The 19,404-nt window shown below is 42.8% G+C and overlaps 1 protein-coding gene across 1 annotated transcript in view; it reads right to left on the minus strand.

Annotated features, from left to right (window-relative positions):
* Tenm4 (teneurin transmembrane protein 4) overlaps positions 1-19,404 on the minus strand; it is a 1,383,002-nt gene that overhangs the window by 758,807 nt on the left and 604,791 nt on the right. Inside the window, exon 3 of the mRNA XM_058578572.1 lies at positions 4,160-4,324. The gene's annotated coding sequence lies outside the window, so the exon portion shown is untranslated. The remainder of the gene's footprint in view (positions 1-4,159; positions 4,325-19,404) is intronic.

Here is a 19,404-nt window from a genome sequence, read left to right on the forward strand (position 1 = left end):
TTGCGGTTTGATGCACATTGAATGAGAAGTTTGCTTCTCATTATTGTCCAACTTTGCATTTCTTTGACTATAAAAAGATTTTTAAAATGTTGATATTCTGTGACCCATTAATTCCAATTCTAGCACTCTGTGTTAAGAAAATAATCAAAGATGGGAACATGAATATGATTATTATAGCATTGCTTGCATTTTAAAAATTGGGTTGAGAAGAACCTAAATACTCAGAAAAAAGAAGTAGTTGAATAAGTTACGGTTTGTGCATTACTATACAAGCACAAAAAATTATAAACAGTTGTAATGTCATTAAAAATGCTCATGACATACAGACATACATGTGCATGCATACACACATATACAATATAATCTCAGTTGCTTAAAATGTATCCAGTACACATATATACACAAAAACAAGGAAATTCACAAGTGCTCAACAGGGATTACTTCTAGGTGGAGGAAATATAGTATTATGTGTATCAATTTTCTTCTCTGCAACATTTTCTATAATGAACATGCATTGCCTTTATAATAAAAATTCCAATGGTGTTATTAAAAAATCAGAAAAGAAAACATGTAGGTGGCCTGTGTTGGAAACACCACCAACAAAGTCTAACACACTGCAGTCGTAACGTTAGACAATCCAACGGGAGCCTGCCTGATTACTGTCAATACACCATTGAGGCAGAAAACTTAAAATAAAGCTTTTTTTTTTGTTTTGTATTGCTTTTTTCTTTTTGGCAGTGCTGTGAATTGATCCCAGGGCCTTGTACATGCTAGGCAAGTGCTCTACCACTAAGGTGGGCATACCCCAAGACCTTATTAAATGTGCATTAATACCTGCTTAAAAATCAGGTACAATGAATGGGAGATATTTGCTACTACAAAGGTAAAGTGCAGTCAGTTACTATTTGACTTGATACAAAAGAACTGGCTGTTCTAAAAAAGCACCATTACTTAATATAACAATTCTTCTAAAATATGAAAACTATTTTTTTACTTAAAAGTAATATATGTACATCAGTAAATATTGAAAAAGTAGGGGAAATTGATAGAAAAAAGAGAATTATATTTCCACTATGCAAAGACAACTATAATTCAAATTTCATTGCTGTCTACCCTTAATATTGGTATTTTATTTTTATTGGTTTATATTTGCTCTTTTTTTGTCTGCTCATAACTAAGATTATTAAGATCACAGTATACTTTGTTCTCTAATTAGATAATATTTAAATTGACGTGTCGCTTCTTCCTTTTTTTTTTTTTTTGGCATTGGAGGAAAAATCATCATCATTTAAAGGAATTGCAATTCAAAGGACCAAACTAACAAGCAAATTCTATTGCTAAGGTTCTAATGTAAGGCTGGGGATCCAGGAGTTGGAGGCTCTGAAGGCATTTTATTGTATTAATGTCTACACCAATAGAAATGAAAATGAGACCAATCATGTTTTGTATTTTTAAAGGATTTGTGGTTCTCTGTTCAAAGTATCAAATATTTGGCCAGATGACTTTGGGTCTGTAATTACCATTCATCACAATCACAGCCAGCTGAGTCACATCAGCCAAAGAGGGCTCACCCCCAAATGTCAGAGCTCTCTGAAAAAGATTGTTACTAGAGCAAGCAGTAAGAGCCAGGGTGTGTTTGCAACACAGTTGAAAGCCTCTAGAAACTTCTAATACTTGAGGAAAATCTAGATGATATTTTTAATTATCTCCACCCATCACTTGAGAAAACAATGAGTAAATGAAAGAAGACAGGCAGAGAAAATCTTTCTTGTGGAAAAAGTGGTACCCGAGTATGGAGCAATGTGAAAATCAAATTGAGGTTTTGCTGTTTCTTTGATCTTTATTTTTAAAATTATGAATTTCAAATAATAAATGTTAACATCATAACGGATACTGTTTACCCAGTGCGTCAAGTACTGTGTCCCTTGTACATATTACAAACATCAAATTCTTCCACAGTCCTTGTTCTTTATTCAGCTTCACAAGCTGATGAAACTGACTCACAATGGGAAAGACAGAATTCGAATTCAGTGCTTTATTTTGCTTTGCCATGGATATCTATTTAAAGCAGAGCCTGACTTATATCTATCATGCCATTACAAAAGGATCATTTTGGTTTATAAGAAGAAGAAGTTGGAATTTATTATTATGAACTGTTCCCATAAGTATCAGCAGTAGGACACTTTGTTAAAAGGTGTTTTTTTTCTTCACCCCCTTTTGTATGGTCAATAGCTAGCATGGATCCACAGCCCCTGCAGTGAGGGAGGGCTCTGGGTTCCAGTTTGGCATGCATGATTGCATTTAACCCTCACCACAATTCTGTCGAGGGGGAAAAGAACCTACCAATCAAACAAACAAACAGAACCCACTTTTCCGCTTTCAAACGGAAGCACAACAAAGTTATGTGGCCAGCCTAAGCCCTGCAGCCAGCAAGGGAAAAAACTGGTATCCCCTTCAGTCAAGAGCCATCCTCTTCCACTGAACTATTGTCTCCATGAATCAGAGGGATCTCTTCTCACACAACCACAGAATTTAGAGGAGGAGGGCATCTTAAGAAGCTCCTTATAACAACTATCTGGGGCAAAGAACAATGAGCCCAGAGAGGACAGTGATTTTGTATCGGTCACACAGGGAAGGAATAGCAGAGTAGAATGTCTGCTCCCAATCTGGCATCTTAAAAATATTATCTGGTAAAGAACTGATGGTCACAGGTGGGAGTTTTACTGGTAGCTTCTCAGCTATCAGTCTTTGACCTCCTAGGATCAGTCTAGTTTGCATGTTATCTTCCTCTTCTCTCATTCCTTCACATCAAAGGCCCTCAGCCACAGTGCAATGTCAGTCCTCTGGAAGAGGCAGGAGCCCAGCTGTTTCCATGCCTCCTTTCATATCCTTGTCCCAGGCTCAGAGCTAGACAAACCCACAGATAACATTTAGGAACACAGAGCACCCCACTTCTACTGACAGTAAATGGCTCATGAACCCCTGAGCCTCCCATTCTTGCTCACTTTCTAGACAACTCTTATCTTCTCGCCTGAAAAATGCTTTTATGAACTCCCAATTTCCCCACAGTCTCCCCATCTGGACAGGGCCTCTGTGCTCAGTCCTTAAGTTGGAACACAAGAAAAGAAAAACCAGGAATTAGTCTAAACTTCAGAAACCCTCTTTGTAGCGTGGTTCTGAGTGTCACTGCTGACAGCCACATGTTCAACTTTCTACAGCCACTTGGGCCTTTCCCCAAGTGCTGGAGTGCAGCAATAAACCGCGGCTTGACCTTTCTGCTCAGTCCCTTGGCTGTGTTTTGGGATGTCTCGTCTCCCTTAGAGTTTGCTAGAATTGGCTGGAGAACAGTCCTTGACTAAAACAACTGAAAAATATACTTAACACTGCATTGATTTTCCATATAATTTTATAAGCACAAACATTCTCTTTCATTTCCTGACAAACAACTATATTCCCCAAAGTGTCCAATAAAAATCAGTAATTTGCACATCACTGTCTTCTCCAGTGGCTATTGTTTGAGGTTAGTCACCAAGGCCAAGGTCTTTCTCCTGCTGCCTCTACCTCTCTTTCCCTACCCCCAAACAAACCAGAAAGTGGAATGGGAAGTTATTGGGGTGGTGGCTACATAGGCCTTCCTGACACTGTGTTCAACGTCCTTTTTGGAAAAAGATAATTTTCAAGCAATACATAATTTCTCAAGCACAGAAAAAGGAAGCTAGGGGCAAAGAAGAAAACTGCTACACCAGCCTCGGCACTGCCTCCAACTCTGAGGTGCACAGCCTGCACCCGCTGCCATCCCTCTGCCTCCCCTCACGCTCATGCCAGCCCTGAGCAACCACAACTCCGCCCCATGCTTTCGTGCAAAGCTAAGATGATTAATTCAATGACTGACAAGTGTCTGAATCCAAATGGGCACCGGGTCCTCCGTGGCAGGTGTTACGGACAGTTGCATCATAAGACAAGCAAAGGCAAGAGTGGAAACTGAAAGTGGGAGGTCCTCCTTCCTAAGACTCTTTCTGTTGTGCCCTCTCCTTCCAGCACTAGGGACATTTCTCGAATCTCCTCCTCACATCCAGGACAGCCTTTCCTCCCAACCAAACTGTCTGAAACATGACCCAGGTGGCAGCACAGAAAGAAAGAGAAAGGTGTAGATTCTCACTCAGAAGCCAGTTCTCCTCCGTCCTGGAGACGCACAATCCTCAGGAGATAGGATACTGTGGTTGCCAGGGGGACCCGAAATACCGGTTTGTCACAATCCTGAAGGAATTGGCTCCCAATGCAGAGAGGGAAGATGTCAGTCATTCAAAACCTGATGTGGCTCAGCCTGAAGTGGAAAAAGAAGAAGCAAAAAAAAAAAAAAAAAAAAGCATTCCTCAGGAACGGGTAAGCAGAGAAGCATAGTAGTTATGGCCATGCGCTCCCCATCAAGAAATGCTGCAGCCCCATCAGTCCAGACTGAGCCAGAACCTTGCGTGTGGGTCGTGTCAGGAAGTGTGCATTCTTGCTTGGTGTTTAGGTGGTGTTGTTTTTTTTTCTCCCCTTTTCCCTGAGCCCTGGCACTGGGGAGTGTGGAATGGCTCAACCTGTTGTAATCGAACATGTGGGTTGCTGCTTGTTGCAAAGATATTGCAGCAGCCTCTTCATTACAGGAGGCTGTTCTTGGATGCTCAGAATTAATTTCCTTGTCTGTGGCTGCCTGCTTGTGCTCTTGGCTGGGGGTGGGGTGGGGTGCTGGGTGGGATACGGACTGTAGGAAAAAGGGGACACTGGGCAGAAAGGGACTGACAGTGACTTGATGCTCCCCAGAGTTCCCATGTGCTGGGAAGCGTGGGCCTGAGGACCACCTGGGGTCTGGCACATGTCAGAGGGGAGGACAAGCCAAGGCATTCTCTATGTATAGTTGGGCTCTAATATCCCTAGCCCTTAATCCTACCCCCAGAACTTTGCCTCCAACATAAATGATGACTCCTGGCATCTTACTCAGAAGGTAGCACAATCCAGCAGAAACAGCAAAGGCACTCACTCACCCACTTTTGGCTCATTCGCTCACTTATGCATTTGCTCCTGCATGCATGCACTTGCAGTCCATTCCGGTACTCATTCATTCGTCCTTGTGTTCATTTGTTCATGTATTAATTCTTTCATCCATTCTCATACTCATTTGCCTATTCAATATTCACTCATTTGTATATATACTCATTAACAAATATTAATTTACATTATCACTCGTCCACATGTTCATGCATTCTCTTATTAATCCATTCATGCAATCCATGCCCTAGCCTGTATGCATTCATTTTTGCGTATGTGCAACATTTGCTTTGCTTGCAAGTGCTAGTTCCTATATCTGTTCCATTCATTCATTCAATCATTCATTTACTAACAGTTAAATTTTTTCAATCATCTTTATGTGTACTTCTGTATGCACTCATTCACTTAACCTCTCATCTGTTTAAGACACATTCTAGGTTCTACTGTGTGTTTGGTGAAAAGAAGAATGAGGCATTCTTCCTGATGGAATTGAGGGACAAAAGACTTGGCCAGACTAACATGAAGAGGAAGGCAATAGGTGTATAACATAGAAGTGGGCAGAGAGTGGCCAGAAGAGGTTGGTTGTAAGGAGGGCTGAGGGACCCAGTGGGGGGTGGGAGCATCTGACTTAGATTCAGATTAATTAATTAATTAATTAATGAGGTTAGTGAACCAGACCAGAGGCCTTGAACTTCACTCTCCATTCATGATAGCTTTGAAGTTGCTTAATTATCCTCTCTGAAGCTCAGTCTCCTCATCTGTAAAATGGTGAGGAATACTGCGGATGGCTCTGGGTGGTTGGGAGGAATAGCTGGAGGTGACATATGTCGAGAGCCTCACAGATTAAAAAGGTGCTCTGTAAATGTTTATTTTCTGTCTGCTTCCCCTCTAAATTCCCTTTCCAAATCTCTATCAGCAAGTTCACCTTTACCTTCTCTGGGGAAAGTACTGGAGAGCAGCCCTGCACCCAGGCTGCTGGTCAGGCTGGGAGAGCCAGAAGTTAATCTCCCAGAGGGTTTTAGATCTTAGAGGACCCTGGAGAAGGGCCCAGGGAAACTGTCAAACAGTCTTTCAGATGTAAAACCTGCCAAGTGAATTGGCCAAAGGAATCTGTTAGCACAGGATCTGTACAAACCCTCTTCACCTGGTGAAAGGGGATGAAGGGTTTTACTAAGCACCAGTGAGATCACAGTCTGGGAGCCACTTTAGGGGGGATGACGGGGAAAGGGAGGGGAGGGGTCTGGCTGGCTCAGGGGGTGGGGGTGGGGGTTCTTCTTCTGCAGATCTGAGGGGGAGGGGAAGCAGAGAAATTTGCCCTCTGTCCACACCAGGTGTGGACACTACCGATACATCCTCTCACTTGTTTCTCCCAGCAGCCTCATGAGCCAGAAATTATTACGAATGAGGAAACTAAGAGACTCAGCAATTTGTTCAAGGTCACACAACTAATAAGTGGTAGAAGCAGAATAGAGATGCAGGTCTGATGGACTCCAAAGCCTCTGCTTTCATCCACTATCACATGTTCTCGTGAAGGGTTTCTACCCTCTGTGGGTGATTTTTTAAAGGTTCATTTAATTAGAATATGAAGGGTCATTGTCTAAAGATTTCTTACTATTTTTTATAAGTGAAACTTGAAGTGTGAATGGCAGTAGGCCAAAGTCTGCAAGGGAATACACAGGGATTTTAATATCAGAGTCATGTACAATACATGTGTATGGTGTATATCATTTTCATTTTTATTGTGAAATACTCTGAGTAGTGGGAAACATAAACATGATATCAAATACAAATGGCTCCATGGTTTACCATCTTGCTCCAAGGCTAGGGCTCTGGGGCTGTGGCTGTCTTGGAAGGACTGGTTTTGTAGCCTAGGCTTTCAGTAAAAAATTAAGAATGTACCAGGTTTGGTGCTGGTGTTCCAGATATGCAGCCACAGATATGGCAAGAACAGGAGTAATCAGAGGGCTATTGCTTGGCAGGAGGGTCTGTGTTATGAATAAATTGTGCCCAGCAGCTCCTATACCTTAGGATGTGACTGTATTTAGAGACAGGGCCTTTAAGTAGGTAGAAACAGAGACCCTGTCTCAAAATTTTAAAAAAGGGCTGGGGATGTGGCTCAGTAGCTAAGCACCCCTGAGTTCAATATCCCCGGTACAAAAAAAAAATAAGTTACATTAAAATGTGGGCCTTCGAATCTGGACGTGGTGGTGCATGCCTCCTCAGGGGTGGGAGGCTGAGGCAGGAGGATCTCAAGTTCAAAGCTAGCCTCAGCTACTTAGTGAGGCCTTAAGCAACTCAGTGAGACCCTGTCTCTAAATAAAACACAAAAAAGGGCTGGGGATGTGGCTCAGTGGTTAAGTGCCCCTGGGTTCAATCCCTGGGACCAAAAAATAAAATAAAATAAAATAAAAATGAAGGCCTTCAGATGGGTCCTAGTCTAATCTGACTTGGGCCCTTCTAAGAACAGAAGACTAGGACATAAAAGTGACACCAGGGGCTCCTTTGCAGTGGGTGACCTGTGAAGAGGCAACAACAGGGCAGCCATCGGCAAGACAACCAGAGAGAGATTTCAGAGGAAACCTCCCTGCTGGCACCTTGACCTTGGACTCCAGCCTCTAGAACAGAGAAGGAAATGTCTGCTGTTGCTACCACCCAGCCTGTGGCGTTTGTTTTGTCAACCCTAGTCAGCAGATTCTCCCCTGGTTCAGTCAGGGAAGAATATGTGGGGGTCCAGGACAGGGAGGGTGACTTGGGGACATGGGGAACAGTGGCCATGCATAATCAGTAGGGAGGAACTTCAGCATTTTAACAACTACCAAAACCCACCTGGGGCACACTGCTGAATCAGCCCTGAGCACATGTGACATAAACAAAGGGGAAGGAAAGGGGAGAATCTTCCCAGAGAGACTTTCTTAAGTAACCAGAGACTGAGTATGCCACAGGGGCAGGAGGGGTAAACACCAACACCCTCCTGGACCCAGGGAGATCTCAGGTGGGGAAAGCATGAAGACCTCAGGCAGGCTGAGCACACTGGCTGGTTTTATTTCCTGAACCCTCCACTAAAACTACAGGAGTTTTGTTTGTTTCTAAGGCATAATCTGATGAAGACAGGGAGACTGGGAGTGAAGAGATCCACAGAGTAGCTAACAGCAGGTGACAAGGGACGAGAAAGCCCATTCTGAGTCAGTGGAGGGGGAAGCTGACAGTTGTCCCAATTTCCACTGTCAAACCTGCAAATAGCTCAGGAATTGGCAGCTCCAGGTACTTTTGGAACTTCAGAGTGGGAAGAAGTTTGATCCCTAGAACCTCTGCCTCACTTTACCTTTCTGGGAGATTTCATTGCCCACCCAAGGGGGAGCATGCAATAGCGGCTCAGCCCTGCAGGGCACCAGGTAGAGCTGAGGCAGAACACCACAGTGAACAGCAGAAGGTGATGTGCATATCTGCTCACAGAAAGCAAGACCTGCCCCACTGCCAGTGCCCGGCCACAGGACAGACCAGGTTACTACTGCTGCCATAATTGCCACCAATTAGTGAATAAAACAACACAACTTTATTATCTTATAGTTCCAGAAGTGAGAAATCCAATATCAGTTTCAAGGACTAAAATCAAGGTGTTGGCAGGGCTGTGTCCCTTCTGGAGGCCTAAGGCGAATCTTGTGCCTTGCTTTTCTCAACTTGTCAAGCTGCCCACATTCCTTGGCTCAAGCCCTCCTCACTCCAACCTCTGCTTTGTGATTGCGTCTCCTTCTTGGAGTCTGAGCCTCTTGCCTCTTTCTTATCACAATTTCTAATTACGGTGGACCCACTGGAGGATCCAAGATACTCTCAAGAACTCTCAAGAATCTTAATTTGAAGACATCTTCAAAGTGCCCTTTGACATCTAAGTAACATATTCATAGGTTTTAAGGATCAGTGCATGGACCTTTTTATTTTGTTGACCACATAGGGCATCAAAAGATCTACTCTGGGAGTCTAGTTAATCTGATCCAAGAAGAAGGGACTAAAGAGACTGATGATAGGGTTTCCCAGCACTTGACTATGCCAGCTCTCCTATGGCAACACTTACATAGACAAACCCCACCCCTGTGCTCAAGTAACTCTTCATCTCCAGCCTTAAACACTGGCAGACATTTAGGAAAACCATTAGCATGGAAGATGGAGACCAAAATGGAGAAAGGAGACCCGGGGAGATGAAGTCCATGTAGGGAATTGACAGTGTGTAAAGAAAACGGTACACATTAGAAGGGTTGGAAGAGAAAGCTGAGGTCTTTTAGGAAATAATGCAATAATTAAATACAAAACCAAGGAAGTGAAAAATATGGGAGAAAAGTATGTCGGCATACTGACTTTAGAGATTCCACATCTAAATGATAGGAGTTCCAGAAAGGAAAGCATAGAAAATGGGGGGGAAATCATTAGTAAAATTATTCCAGGATGTTTTCCAGAATCTAAGGGCATGTGCTTTGAGGTCTAAGGGTTCATTGATTGCCTAGATAAAACTAAACCTACTCAAGGTACATCATTATAAGATTTCACAACTTTGGGGACAAGACTAGTTCTTAAAAACTTCCAGAGAAGAAAGGGCACAGCTGAGGCAGAACACCACTCTGCCCTGAGAGGAGGAATCTGAATATCTTTGGTCAGTTCAGTAGCACTGTTGGAAACTGGAAGGCAAATGAGATACCTTCAAGATCCCAAAGGAATCACTTCTAACTCAATTTTGTGTGTATGGGGTGGGGGGGAGGCGGGGGGATGCAATAAGAAGCCAGGAGAAGAGGGGTAGAGATGAAGACAGCAGTACCCCCAACTAGAGGACATCAGTCCGGGAAGAGAAGGCCAGAGGACTCAGGAGAATGAGTGCATCCTAGTCCCAGCCCCTCCCAGCCAGTAGTTAGAAGGAGACATCTTGTCATCTCTTAATAAGCCTGAAGTTGCCTTTGTTGCCAAAGATTCAAGAGAAAAGTTTTGTATGGTGAACCAGCTCCTACGTAGATGGACTCATTCTCTCAGCCTTTCTCTATTATTTGGTTCCCTTTTTACAGATCTGCCTCAGTTTCCCCTCTGGTTTTCTAGGTCCCTAATGACCCACATCCCACCCATTGCCTGGGGCACTGCCTCCCTGACCACCTCCACCTGTGCCAATCTTTTGCCCAGGTTGGGCTGGAGACTGCTTGCTGGGCTCCAGCCATGCATGAGTAGCTCACTCTGTGATGTTGCTGTAGAGGTTTCCACAGGCCTATACACCCACTTGCAGGGACAATCTATCTGATGTTCTGAGGTGGCTCCTTTGGTCAATGCACTCTGGGCTGGGAACTCTCCACAACTCAAGATTACCCTCTGCACCAGAATCTTCCCCCAGTCCCTACTCCAGGCCTCTTCCTGGGGGGGGGGGGGGGCATAGCCCAGGACATATGGTGCCAGAGCACCTTGGCATAGAACACCACTGCCTTTTTGTACCAATACCCTCTTGCTTTCAGATCCTAAAATAGAAACCCAAACCTGAAAATGAGGCTAATGAAGACCCACTCAGCCTATATTTGCCTGGCCAAGTCCTTACCCTTTGCCGTCTACCCGGAGATCACATTTGAACAATGAAGAGTGAGAGGGACATTTATTATGGCAGTCATCTTGAATCTACCCTAATTTTAAAAAGAAAATTATTAGCAAACACTAATTAGATAGTGTTATGAGCTATGAGTGGTACAAATTACTTATACATACTTCACTGCCAACCATGACATATCAGTTTCAATATGATTTATTGGGAGGCCAAACACCCTTTCTGTTCTATTCCATGATGTTCCCATAAAGATGCCTATTGATTGAAGAGAGGGTTAGGTGATAGAGTAAAATCCAAAACTACTAGTGGATACCAGTTTCAAGGAAATTCATAGTATACCTGCTATGTACCAGATGCTGAGTTATAGGATTTTAAATGCCCTGTCTGATTAAATTATGAAGGTGAGAAAAATTTGCTAAGAGCCACAGCCAAGTAATATGATGCATGGCATTTTTGGTTGAAAGGTGATGCCAGCAAGCCATTGAGATGATATGATTATGTTAAGATTTGCATTCATATGTATATTGGACTCCTGCTGTTCACCTCTGGCCTGCTATGGGACTCCTGGAGAGTTCCCATTGGTTGGGGAAGTGCGGTAGGAGGGAATTCCGGAGGAGGGAGTTCCTGTTGGGACCCGGGAGAAGCCGCGTGGGTCCATCGGCAATCTTCCCGGGGAGCATAAGGGGCATTGGTGGCAGTTTCAAAAATAAAGTTTGTTCCTGCTTGAGTGGCTCGTGATTTTGTGCCCAGCCAGACTGAGGCAAAAATTGAAATTATTATTATGAATTATAGCCACTGGTAAACTGTGTACCATGTGTCTCTCAGTCACCCCTCCTGTTTTGCACCTCTGAAGTAGGGGCAACATTTTTCAACCCAGCCAAATCACCAAAGGTAAAGGAATTCATAGTCAACCCTGAATGAATTCTAGTTTCTTATAACTATTGCTGCTGAAATTATTCTTCTTGGAATGGTACTTTCTAGGTTTTAAAAAATTTCAAATACATTATATAATTTTATCCTCCCAGCATTTCAGGAGGTAGTCAGGAATTAAAACTCTTCTGGCATTTTTGGCAGTGCCATTGGCAAAAGGAAAGTATGATGTCAACTGAAGGTGTTTGGCATTTTGAATCTACTAGGAATGTGTCAATTTTCCTGGTAGGTAGGAAACTGAAATCACTGAGATCTTGGACCAGTATGTTCAAATGTGTCAATGAGTACATATGAATTTTCTCCTTGAAAAGTTCTATATTTGGACACTAAAAGAGGAGTAGGGTTGGTCTGTTCTCTTCAGTGGATCATGAGCTCCCTAACAAGGGCTGTGCCTTCCTTAGGTCAGTGTCCTCAGAGACTAATGTAGTACCTGGAAAAGAGGAGGGGGCTCATGAAGGGTCCAGTGACTGACCAACAGACTGACTAATTGACCCAATGACTGACAGAATGATGGAGTAGATAAATACAGGAAAGATTCAGGAGACTGGCTGGTACATAGGAAATTGAGATCACCAAGATTTGGGGCCAGTATGCTCAAAATGTGATAAATACAAACTGAGAAGTCCCCAGCATAAAAAATTAGAATTTTTAAACTGGGAAAAGAATAGATTAAAATGCATATGTAATTTGAAAATATGAACATGTATTTATTTATGAGCAAATAAAGCATTTTTTTTCAGTTCTAACCATAAAATTTGATTAACATGTGTCCTTATTATGACTCTTGACACAATTCAAGTTTTTTGTTTGCTTGTTTGTTTTGTCTTTTGCTTTTTTTTAAACAGGAAAGAAATCCTGAGAATTACCCTTGCAAGTTAAATACAATTTTTTACTTTACTAAATTTAAGTGATATCCTTCTTCCACAGCCAAATATAGAGAAATCAGCCATCATTAATTACATTTTTAAACGTGGAACATTTAGCCAATAGCAGGAACAACAACAGATTCACCTTCTACAAAGGTAACTAACACCCTTTCTACTGGTTGATATTAGCAACCATACAGAAAACAACAATAATATATTCCACAGGTGTGGAAACTAAATGTGATTAGGTTCTGAGTTGTTGGTAGAGGATATAAATAGAAAAATACAGACACACACATATACATAGTTTTCACATGTAAAGTATTTTATGAACTATAGATGCTTTTGTCTATTAGATGGCAGCCCATCTAATTCAACTCTATAGACAGCATTAAGTCACTCATCTAACAAAAGGTTAAGGGAGCTGAGAATTACCAGGCAATGTGCTTGATCCTGGAGGCATGTGGGCAAATGCTGAACTCAAGGTGTGCACAATCTAATAGAGAGAACACACCTGGAAATCAAAGGCAAACAATCTGGTTTGATGTAAAAAGGGAAGAGCAAAACAAATTGTGAGGAAGCCCAGAAGGAGGGAAGAGGAGTTAAGTTTCTGAGATGCAAGTTCATAAAAAACAACTCACCTGAACCTGGTATTGATGGAAGCTACATCAGACTCCCATTGTGGTCAGGGATCTTTCCAAATTGACAACTGGGAACCCTGTTGCTCTTCTCCTTAAACACATTAAATGACCATCTCCCTGCTAGGCTCTCAGTTGTCACAGGGCAGAGCCTAGCTCACTCTGCTCACCTCTTAGTACTTCACGTTAAAGGCCCAGGTCCAAGCCAAGTAGGCACTCGTATTTATTTGTTGGACAAATGAATGTTTTGGAGATACCACAACATTATGAGTGTGAAGTTTCAGGAAGCTGTCCTCCTTCTCCCTCAGTGTGTTGTGAGAATTTCACATCTAAGAACAGTGGGGGGTTATGAGCCAAGTCTTTGGATACATGACCTGGTTTCAAGTCCTGACGTCTTAGTTTCCTAACTGTATGACCTTAAACAAATTATCTAACCTCTATAATTTCTATTTCTTACCTACAAAATGAGAATGATAATAATTATAGTAATAATAGTAATAATAATATTGGTGTCTGCTGGAGAGGATAATGATGAGAATTATGCATTTATAAAAAAATGACCAACAACCCCTCCCCTTTGTGTATTAAATGTTCAGCAGTTGTGGATATTATTTTTGTAATGCTCCTTTAATTCTAAAACAAATTTCCAGTCATTTACTGATGTTCAGAGCTTTGTAGGGCTCCTCTTTGGGAGTAGCTTTTAGGGGCTCACTTTTAAGCCTCTCTCAGGAATCTTTAGATCAGTTCCTTTCCCTCCATCTCTGTCTCAAGAAGTCACTGTCTCCACTTGGTCATTTAGTATGTTTACCAGGTTTGGCCTCAAATGACTCAGGGTTCTGTCTGTATTTCAATTGGAAAAGACATAGACATGTCCCCATTGAGAAATCTAGAACCCATGTTGTCTATTGACAACTTGGGGCTGGGTAAAGAAAAGGAGTATCTTCCAGAAGGGAGCTGTCCTTATTGCTGACGAAAAGGGGCTAGCTCTTTAATTTAACCCTGTGTCTGCCTTGCAAAAGCAAAACCTTTAAAACTTTGTGTTTTTGTTTTGTTTTGTTTTTTTGTATATTTGTTCCTATAAGAAATTTCTGCAGGGGAAAAAAAAGGATGGAGGTAAAGGAGGTTATAAGTTTGGACACTTGGAGAAAATCCAGTGATGTGCATATTTGACATCAGACATTTGAACTTTGTATTTCAGGAGGCATCTTTGGGAGAGCAGAGATATGCAAATGACTAGAGGATGAGCAGGGGATACTTAGCCTTTACTCCAGGTTAAGACAGGGTCATGAGTGATCTTGTAATTTTGAAGCAGCTTTGTTAACTGGACATGGTCTGAATGTCGGTGGAAACTGGGAGAAAACTAGAAGGACCTGGGAGACCCAAGTTTCAGTCTTCATCTGCCTCCTGTGGTGCTGCTGGCTTTGTGCATGTGAGCACCTTGTCCTGTGTCAGTTGCATTATATCGGTATAACAATGAGACCTTTGATACCTATCATCTTTTTTCTCAACCAAGGACCCCCTTTCATTATTTTCCCCACAGGACCCTATTTTTTTCAAGGCTTTGCCTACTTAACAAACAAGATTGAAAAGCTTATTAATAATAAGCTTGTGCAATGGGTACTGGAGGCAAGCACATTATCTGGGAGGCAAATTAGCCCTTGGAGGGCAATTCTACTCCAACAGGAGAGATAATCCCGGTAATAATTCCAATTGTGCTTACTATGATCATTTATTAGGAACTTAGTACGAGTCAGACGCTATGGATGCCTTATCTAATTTAACCCTTATTACAAAGTGGGAAGAAATTGTTGTTATTTATCCATTCCACAGATCAGGAAGCTGAGGCTGGGGGATTCCAGCAGCTTGTCTAAAATTATATAGCTAGTAAGGATCAGAGCAAGGGTTTGACTTCCATGTGTCTGACTACACAACTAAAGCCCTTAACCACTCGACTCAACTGCCTCTCAGTTTCAATAGAATGAAGTTGCTTGTCTAGGGCTTAAGTTCTAAAATCAGTAAGGATGTGGAAAGTTGCAGAGAGTTGTCATTGTCCCTGAATCTCCCCTACAGCTATAAGTGTGACAAGATGCTCACAGTACAACTGAGACCAAATATAGAAAAAGCATCAAATATACCTCACTTCAGGCCTGCTCTGGGGCATACCTTGTTGGCAGCAAGATGGGCTGAATTGCTGTCCTATTTAAAATTTTTATATTATATATTTTTCTTATACTTTCTCTACTTTTTTCCTTCTCCTTTTTTTAATTGAATGATTTCAGTTGAAATTATTTATATTAGCTTCCTGCTACTATAATGAATGACTACACATTTAAATATAACAAATAACATACATGATCATCACATACTTTTGGAGACCATAACTTCAGCATGGGTGTCATGGGGCGGAAATCAAGGTGTTGGCGAGGAGGGCCTTGTTAGATCTGGAAGCTCTGAGAGCATTCACTTCCTGTGTCTTCTAGTTCACAGAGGTGGCTGATACTCCTTGGCCAGGACACCTTCTGTCTTCAAGAGCAGTGAACTGCGCTTCTCACACCCCTGCTTCCTGCTCACATCTCCTCTCACTCTGACCCCCCTACCTCCCTTCTTTTACTTAAAATAACCTTTGTGATACACTGGGCCCAACTTGATGATCCAGCCTAAATCTTCCCACCTCAAGATCCTTAATTTAGTCACATCTGCAAAGTCTCATTTGTTATGAAGGATAACATACTGACAGGTTCAGGTATGAGGACCTGGATGTCCTGGGGGGCCTTCTCTGCATATCACACTGCTTAAGTTAAAGACATTGGCAGCAAGATGGGCTGAATTCTGTCCTATTTAAAATTTTTATATTATATCTTGTTTTATTTTTTACACACTTTCTCTACTTTTTCTCACTAAGAATATGTATCACGTAAAAGCTCCTAAGTACCCCCGTGCTTTCTTATGGTAGAATATTTTGTCAATGGATCACCAGCACCCAACATGATGTTTACAGTAGGTGCTCAATAAATGTTTGCTACATAAACAAATAAGCACCCTTTTCTCTTCTAGTTGACAAGGACTTTCTTTTCAACAAATTTCAGAACTATGGAGACTAATACAACAAGTACCCGTTGACACAGTGCCCAACATTGACTATGCTAACATTATGCTTTATATAAATATTCTTTCTTTAGTAAGTGAAATTCTTCTTGTGAGATTCTATTTAAATCCAACTGACCCATGAGCTATTTTACTATGCTCTGCTCAGTTTTGGGTTGTCATGTAACAGAGCTTCACAAAGGACTCCTTCTGACTTTGTTTCTGCTAAAATATCTTTGAGAAAAGGTGCCCAACATTCCTGATTCCATATGAAGTCTGAGACCCATAGAGCTGAGATTGGTAGGACATGGTGTTCGCAGACCTCAGCCTTTTAAAGAATTATAGTAACCTAGAGGAATTTGGAGGGAGCCATCAGTGAGCTTTGAATTCTCGCCTTGCCTGCAGGGACAGTGGACAGTCTTTCTATGTTGTGCCTGGGGATAGGGCTTCTCTGAGAACACTCAGAATTCTACATGTCACTGTGGCATTTGGGGGAGGGTACTTTGCTCTGATGTCCGACTCACACCTAAGGAATCTCAAGGGCAAGAGGTCGTGCTGGCCACTGCACAGGCAGGAGAGAAAAGGGAGGTCTGGGCTGAGAATGGCCTGCCTTCCCAGAGTTCCTTAGCACTGGACGGGCTACCTGAGAAAGGGGACAGGGTAGTCCCCCTGCTGCCAACCAAGGACACCTGCAGGAATGAGGGACAGGCAGAAATCTCAAGTGATCAGCCCAGGCAGAAGCCTTTGTCTGGGTTGAGAGGATTGCAGGCAACCCTCCCTAACACTGATGGCTCAGAAGCAGCCAAGAATAAGCCGTGAGGGACAGCTGGCCACTTCAGCAAAGGTCTCATTCAGGCAAGAGCTGGGCTGCCTCCTTGCTCTCTGACCTTCCTCTCTTTCAATCCTAACACCCGCTTCCCACTCAAGGGCCACTCTGAGGCAGGCCCCAGCCAAGGCATAGAAGCCGCTTTCACTTAAAATGAACTGAGACATTATAACAATTACATTAAGTCCCGTGCTAATTACTGAGCTGAGCTCTTTGGTCAATGGAAGTGATCAGAGAACTTTTTGTCCCCTGATGGAACTGGCCTTAGGTTTTAAGATAGGGGACAGGGTTGATTGAACCACAAAGCTGGTTTTGGATTGTCCCCAGGATTGCCTGCTCAGACACCAGAATGGTTATGACTATGCATTCAGAACCACACAATGGATTTTTCCTTGTCTTTGAGTTCTTGAGAGCATCCATACCACATCCCCAGGTGCTCCTGCAGGATTCCTAGAAGTCACAAGTTTTTTCCTAATTCTCTTCCCTGCAGGGTCTGCAGGATAGAACCTGGTTCTCTCCAGTCTTTGATCTTGACTTTGCATTTATTCTGTCTAAAGGGCCATCAACAGTGAGTATCCAGCTAAGTGGGAGGAGCTCGATGATGTGGGCAGATGACAGATTTCTGGCTGGATCTGGTGGCAGGAACACTGAGAATGCTTTAAGAGCACTTTTCTTCATGAGCTTTTGAAAGGACAGTGTCTGGGAATAGGCCCTGAAGGCTGTCCCATTACCGTTTCAAACCTGCCCAAGATGAAAGAGCCTAGATACTTGGAAAACATGAGTGTGCCTTCTTCAGGGACGAAGTCTCTCTGAGGCACAGAGGATGCACCTTTGGTGGGAGAAGATGGAATCGCAATGAGGGGGAGACAAGAAAAGATGCGAGGAGGTATGTAAGTCTTTAGAATCAAAAAGGCCGGGGAAAGGTTATGATTTGGCCAAGGATGTGCAGCTAGAAAGGAGCAAACCAGTACTTAAATCCAGTTCTCTCTGAAGGCAGGCTTTTCACTCATATCCTATTCCTTCCTGCCACAGGGCTGGAAGGAGATTTCCAGACCAAGGAAACCAATTTTTCTTTGAATGAGCCAGGAAACAGGTCAGCAGGGACAAGTGCTTCTCTCAAAGTTGCTTAGCAAGTGACTGGCAGGTCTAGAAACCAAATCATTATGCTGTGGACCAGGATGAAACCACATGGCTCCTCAGAGGAGGTGGGAGAACTCTTGCTCCATAAAGTGGGTGGACTTTAATGCTATGTGCTTCTCTTGCAACCCCTGCCAGCTACCTGTTTGGATTGTCTGATGGCAACAGATGTCTGAATAGGTACCCTGGCCACAATCTCATCCTCTATCCTGCACCCAGGCTGCTCTCGTTTCTCTCCTTTCTCTCTCTCTCTTTTCCTTCTATTATTTACATTTGTATTAGGTTTTACATTAAGCAATCAACAATTCAATACTGGAGGCAGGATACGGTAGCGGTAGCGAAGCTTGCGAATTGAATGTGAAGTTCAATGACAATACACTAGAAGAGTGCATGGCACACAACCGCCAATGCAGACATAGCATTGACCATGGGGCAGGCACTGTTCTGAGACCTCACATACTGGAGATCTCACTAGTTCTCCATGCTATGGAATTTGCCCCATTTGGGCTGGGGTAGATGAGGTAATGAGGTTAGATGAGGTAATGAGGGTGGGGTCTTCATAATAAGATTAGTGGCCTTCTGAGAAAGGGGAAGGGGCAGTGCCTGCCCCCTCCACCATGTGAAGACAGAGTAAGAAGGCAGCCATGTGTAAGCCAAGAGGAGAGCCCTCACCAGGAACTGAATAGATTACCATCTCCATCTTGGACTTGTAGCCTCTAGAACTGTGAGAAATGTTTATTGTTTAAGCCACCCATCTCAGGGATGCTTGCTGGCTATAGCTGCCCAAGCAAATTTAACACATATATAGAAATTCATTCAATCTTCTAACGGTATGAGGTAACCAAAGTTATTGCCTTCCTTCTGTAGGTGAAAGAAGGAAAAGAGTGCTGTGCTAAGTACAGAGAGAGCCACTGGGATGCAAAGACTAATGCTCTGGCTTCCAGGAACCAATCCAGTACAGTTTAGGTCAATTCATCAAGAGGCACAGGAATGGGACTATATCCATTTGGGGTATGTATTTTGCTCCTTTAACAACTGGCTTCAACTGTGTCTAACTGTGCTTTAATTCTACTCTGGGAGCCTACTTCTAGAAGTTTCCTCAATCTTCAAGAAAAATATTTCCTGATGAGGGACAGAAAGAGGTCCTGGTCTTCAGTTCTGACTCTGCTGCTCTGAGACTGCTGACAAGCTACTTGTCCTCTCTGAGTCTCCATTTTTTCATTTGTTAAATGGGGTCAATAATTATGCCTATTTTATAGGGCTGATGTCGGGATTTGATAAAACTGAAGTGTGAAAAATGCCAGGCATGTGGTTGAATATATCAATGTT

This window comes from Marmota monax, unplaced genomic scaffold (assembly GCF_021218885.2).
Source record: "Marmota monax isolate L192 unplaced genomic scaffold, Marmota_monax_Labrador192_F-V1.1 WCK01_AAM20220418_F8-fsc00068, whole genome shotgun sequence".
Classification (NCBI taxonomy): domain Eukaryota; kingdom Metazoa; phylum Chordata; class Mammalia; order Rodentia; family Sciuridae; genus Marmota; species Marmota monax.